The sequence below is a fragment of the Heloderma suspectum genome, chromosome 3, assembly GCF_057233095.1.
Source record: "Heloderma suspectum isolate Gila_16-S chromosome 3, 16-S_ref, whole genome shotgun sequence".
Taxonomy (NCBI): Eukaryota; Metazoa; Chordata; class Lepidosauria; order Squamata; family Helodermatidae; genus Heloderma; species Heloderma suspectum.
The window spans coordinates 86,450,254-86,456,383 of record NC_139460.1 but is presented as its reverse complement, the minus strand read 5'-3'; positions in this window follow the sequence as shown (position 1 = coordinate 86,456,383).

Below are 6,130 nucleotides of genomic sequence, written 5' to 3'. Positions count from 1 at the left end.
CCCTTTGCTCGCGTCAGGCGCCGCGTCCCGTTCCTCCTCTCGCTAGCTTTCTGGCGCTGCCCGGGCTGAATGAAGTGGGCGCGCGCGCGCACACACACACACACACACACACACACACACTAGCCCAAATGACGCCGGGAGCCAGTTTATATTAAACTCGGCGTCTTCGTATGAAAAGCGGGCGCGCAGAACCATGCCCCAAAACGCGGCCTCCAGGCGCCGTTTCTCCTTCCCGGGGGTGATGCCCGTCCCGCCTTTTTCCTCCCTCCAGCCCCTACCTTTTTTTTTTTTCGTGGCCGCAGCTACTACTGCAGGGAGTGGAAATTTCCACCGAATCCCGCCCCCTCTCGAGCTCGCCCTTCTCTTTCTTCCTGGAGGTTGGCTACACATGGGAAGTCACCGGCCCGGCGAGCCCCCTGCATGTGAAATCCAGCTCTTCAACGTCACGCCCCAAAACTGGAGGTGCGCAAAGCCATTCTCGAAAAGAAAACACCCCCAGACGGACTTGCGAATCCGAATGGGGCTGTGTGGTGATAAGATCGACGACGGCCAGGCTCCTGCGCGCCTCGGTGGCGTTCCAGAAGCTTCTAGAAGCAGCTGTGGCTCTGTAAAGCTTAGACGCCAGTTTCCTGTGCCAGGGGAGAGGAAAAAAGGCCCTCTCGGAAAGAAAAAGAAAAGCTCAAAGATTCCACCTGTATGCAGACGAACATCAGCATCCCCACAATAAGTGATAACACACTTATATCGCACATACCTCCATCTTCCAGAAGCACCTTTACCGTTTGGCACATCAGCCCTGCACACACACACACACACCCCTAGCAGAGAAGCTTTCGTGTACAATAGGACTGGTAACTTCTTTTCCGGCATGTATAAGGTGGCATCTTTCACAAAGAAAACTCCCAGGGACACAGGTTTACCATAAACATACAAAACGCTCACAAAAAACAACCCCTGAAAGACGGGTTATTGATATATACCCACAACGGTTGAGACATTAGGGCATCTGACAACCATGTTTGTACATGGATGTTCTTGCTAGTATTTCCATGTTCCAGGAACATGTCTACAAACCCACACACCTTTGCACTGAAAACAGTCAACTTGGTGCTGGATGCATTCTCCTCACCATATCCATATATGCTGTATAGTCAGTGACATTTGATAATGCCAGTGAATTTCATCAGTCTCACAATGTTCCAAAAACATTCATACCAACTGCCTGTAACACACAAAGATGCCCACATTGTTCCAGACAAATTCATCCATACACATGCTTGCACAGCAGAAAGAAAAGTACTGATCCAAATTTATGTGATTTTTGTGTTACAAGTTGTTTTTTTAAGTTGAGAGGCAGGGTAAAATACCCTAAATAATAAACAAAAATAAAATTAAAAAAAACAAAGCGCAACCCTAAATGCTGATTGACAGGCTTTTAGAAATTGGCAGAAGCCTCAGTATACTGGCACACCAGCACAGTAGATATGCCGCCAGCATATCGGCAACCCTGGTGGGACTCCCCTGATACATCAGCAGAACATTCCATCAGCAGGGCTATTCCACTAGTAAAGATACGCAGACAGAGTGGCCAAAATGGGGCAGCATGAAGAAGGAGCACTCTTGAGTCACATCCTATATTCCTCCAGGCCATTGAAGCCCCTATTGATGGTACAACTTTACATCAGCCCCAAGCCTGACTCAGGAAATTTTTCTCCCTTTGATTTCAGTGGAAAGGGTGGGGGAATAAACAAAGCTTCCCCCATGTCAACAACCACTCCACCTGTGTTGCCACAACCAAGCATAGGATATAGTGTTATCCAACACAGCACACCATCACTGGTATATAAACCACACAAAGGGAGATCTTCACTCATATAGAGTAGATGCCATGGGGCTATATCTCTCTGGCCCAATGTCATGCATTCTTAAAGCTCACAAAGGGGAAATCTGGTGATGAGAAACTGGAGAAAAGACTCGAACATAATAAATGCAGCATTTTTCACAACCAACCTGGGCTCACAACGCTTGTAGAAACTTGAGAACATTGCCAACTCACATCCGCTTAAAAAGCTAAATAATACCTCACCTCAGGACTCCAGACACAAATACCAAACTCCACTCCAACAACTTGGGGTATCAGGACAGAGCACCCCACACAGGTAAACAAGGAAAGGGGGAAATATTCTGCAACGTATAACTACTACAATTCTCTCTACCCCCTTTGTCATATGTGAATACTATGCCTTATCTTAACTATATTGCTCTAGCACTTGCCCCCAAATGGTGGGGAACAGTGTTGTCTACACATATGGCACTCATCCCCACACACAGGTACACACTTTGTTATCGAAGGCCAGACACTTCCCCCTCCCCATTTCCTAGTATGTGATAGTACCCTACATCGAAACAGGGGTCTCCAGCACATAAAACATAAGTTGTTCCATCCGTCTAGAGCTCCTCCCCCAGTGTTCCTGGTGTCTGTGACTGGATGTTGAATCTGGGGGCGGAGGGGAGAAGACAGATGCCCCATGATATGCTGAGCTTGCAGTGTGGTTTTGAATGCTGGGAGCTTCCTCTCTTTTGTCACTGACATGTTTGTTCTTTTGCTGGGCATGCAAAAAGGTGAGTGGGGCCATATTTGCCCTTTGCCGACCCCATGGCCCTATGAAGTGAGCCACTGAAGGCTGTGGATGTTAGTATGTGCCTGTGGCTGCCTTCACTGTGTATCCTGGCTCCTTGCCTTGGGGATCTTGAACCTTTGTCGCATGAGGGCTGTGTGTGCTTTCTGCAGGCCTCTTGCCTAGGGAGCTATGTGGGTGCTGTGTTGTGTGTCTTCGCCTTCCTTCCCTTTGTTGTGCTCCTGAAACAGTGGCTGTGATATTTGAAGCCCTGCCTGATGGGATGCCTGGGAAACTGCAGCAGCAGGATTGTTGATGGCTGTGCCGCTGGGACTGATGGGGTGGGGTGATCTGGCATAACTTTGTATAGGGATGTCAGAGAATTCCGCCACGGATCTCGGGGAGGCCGAATGCCAGCGCATTCGGCCCCCCGAAATCGGTGGCGGAACGGTCTGGGACGGGACGAGACTTACCTTGGGCGGATCTTCCTGGCGGCGTCAGCTCCTACAAGCAGGACACGAGCGCAACAGCACCCTCCCACCCATGTTCCCTAGCAACAGGTGTACCTAGGCATACTTGCCTCTGATACTGGAGGTTGCATATAGCCATCAGGACCAGTAACCATTGGTAACCTTTTCCTCCAGGAATTTGTCTAACCCTCTTTTAAAGCCATCCAAACTGTTAGCCATCACTACATCCTGTGGTAGTGAATTCCATATTTAAACTATGTGCTGTGTAAAGAAATACTTCCTTTTATCTGTCCTGAATCTCCCACCAATCAGCTTCATAGGATGACCCCAGGTTCTAATATTGTGAGAGAGGGAGAAAAATGTCTCCCTGTCCGCATTCTCCACACCATGCATAATTTTGTACACCTTTGTCACGTCTCCCCTTACTTGTCTTTGCTCCAGCCTAAACAGTCCCAGCTGTTGTAACTTTCTCTCATAGGGGAGATGCCCCAGCCACTTGATCATTTTAGTTGCTCTTTTCTGCACTTTTTCCAGCTCTATAATAAAACATGAAACATCCTTTCATTTTTCAACATAACCAGTTTCGCCATCTCAAAATATTTAGAAGATATAATTTTAACATTGTGAGATGGTGCTATGACTCCAACTTCCAGTTTATAAAATAAGGTCTCTCCCTTGGGATTTCTCTCTGGAATTGTCCCCAGAACAACAGTGAGTTCTGTTGGCATGGGTCAGGTTATGTCTCCTTGGAAACTGAGCAAGAAAACATGTGTAGACACTGAAATCCCAAGTTAACTCCATACTTGACCATCAGAATTATGGGTGGTGTTTTAAAGCTTGACTTCATGCTCTCCCTTGCCTTTTCTTTGGCTGTTTTTGCCCAATCCTTCTGCCTTACCAGGTAAGTCCCACTCACCAAGGTCTCCTGGCACACTAGATAAGCTGTTTCCCACGGGAAAGATGGGGAAGGGATATTGTTCGTTTGTTCACAGTTACACAATTTTCTATGTGTTATTTAGAAATATAGTAGTGCATAATTCCCCTTCATGGATCACTGCCTTGTTGTGGCGAAGGGGCTTGCGTAACTCAATGAAGCCATAAGCTATGCCGTGAAGGGCCACCCAAGATGGACAGGTCATGGCAGAGAGTTCTGACAAAATGTGGTCCACTGGAGAAGGAAATGGCAACCCACTCCAGTATTCTTGCCAAGAAAACCCCATGGAATGTATCACAAGGCTAAACGAGATGACGCCGGAAGATGAGCCCCTCAGGTCGGAAGGTGTCCAATATGCTACTGGGGAAGAGCAGAGGGTATTTCCAAGTAGCGCCAGAAAGAGTGAAGCGGCTGGGCCAAAGCCGAAAGGACACTCAGCTGTGGATGTGTCTGGTGGTGAAAAGAAAATCCGATGCTGTAAAGAACAATATTGTTTAGGAACCTGGAATGTCAGATCAATGAATCAAGGTAAGCTGGAGGGGGTCAAACATGAGATGGCAAGATTGAACATCGACATCTTGGGAATCAGAGAACTAAAATGGACAGGCATGGGCGAATTTAATTCAGGTGACTATCATATCTACTATTGTGGGCAAGAATCCCTTAGAAGAAATGGAGTAGCACTCATAGTCAACAAAAGGGTGGGAAAAGCAATACTGGGGTACAATCTTAAAAATGATAGAATGATCTCAGTACGAATCCAAGGCAAACCATTCAACATCACAGTAATTCAAGTCTATGCCCCAACCACTGAGGCCGAAGAAGCTGAGGTTGATCGGTTCTATGAAGACCTACAACACCTTCTAGAACTAACACCAAAAAAAGATGTCCTCTTCATTATAGGGGATTGGAATGCTAAAGTAGGAAGTCAAGAAATCACCGGGATAACAGGCAGGCATGGCCTTGGTGTACAAAATGAAGCAGGACAAAAGCTAATAGAGTTTTGCCAAGAGAACATGCTGATCATAGCAAACACTCTTTTCCAACAGCACAAGAGGCGACTCTACACATGGACATCACCAGATGGTCAATATCGAAATCAGATTGATTATGTCCTTTGCAGCCAAAGATGGAGAAGCTCCATACAGTCAGTCAAAACAAGACCTGGAGCTGACTGTGGCTCAGATCATGAGCTGCTTCTTGCAAAATTTCGGCTTAAATTGAAGAACGTCGGGAAAACCACTAAACCGTTCAGGTATGACCTAAATCATATCCCTGATGAATATACAGTGGAGGTGAGGAATAGATTTCAGGGATTAGACCTGATAGACAGAGTGCCTGAGGAACTATGGACGGAGGTCCGTAACATTGTTCAGGAGGCAGCAACGAAATCCATCCCAAAGAAAAAGAAATGCAAGAAAGCAAAGTGGCTGTCTGATGAGGCTTTACAAGTAGCTCACGAAAGAAGGGAAGCAAAAAGCAAGGGAGAAAGGGGAAGATATACCCAACTGAATGCAGAGTTCCAGAGAATAGCAAGGAGAGACAAGAAGGCCTTCTTAAATGAACAATGCAAAGAAATCGAGGAAAACAACAGAATGGGAAAGACTAGAGATCTCTTCAAGAAAATTGGAGATCTCGAGGGAATGTTTTGTGCAAAGACGGGCATGATAAAGGACAAAGAAGGCAGGGACCTAACGGAAGCAGATGAGATTAAGAAGAGGTGGCAAGAATACACAGAAGAACTATACAGGAAAGATCTGAATGTCCCTGATAGCCATGATAGTGCGGTCACTGAACTTGAGCCGGACATCCTCGAGAGTGAAGTCAAGTGGGCCTTAGGAAGCATTAGTAACAACAAAGCTAGCGGAGATGACAGTATTCCAGCCGAGCTATTTAAAATCCTAAAAGATGATGCTGTTAAAGTGCTGCATTCAATATGCCAACAAATCTGGAACACTCAACAGTGGCCACAAGACTGGAAAAGGTCAGTTTACATTCCAATTCCAAAGAAGGGCAACGCCAAAGAGTGTTCAAACTACCGCACAATTGCGCTCATTTCACATGCCAGCAAGGTGATGCTCAAAATCCTACAAGCTAGGCTTCAGCAG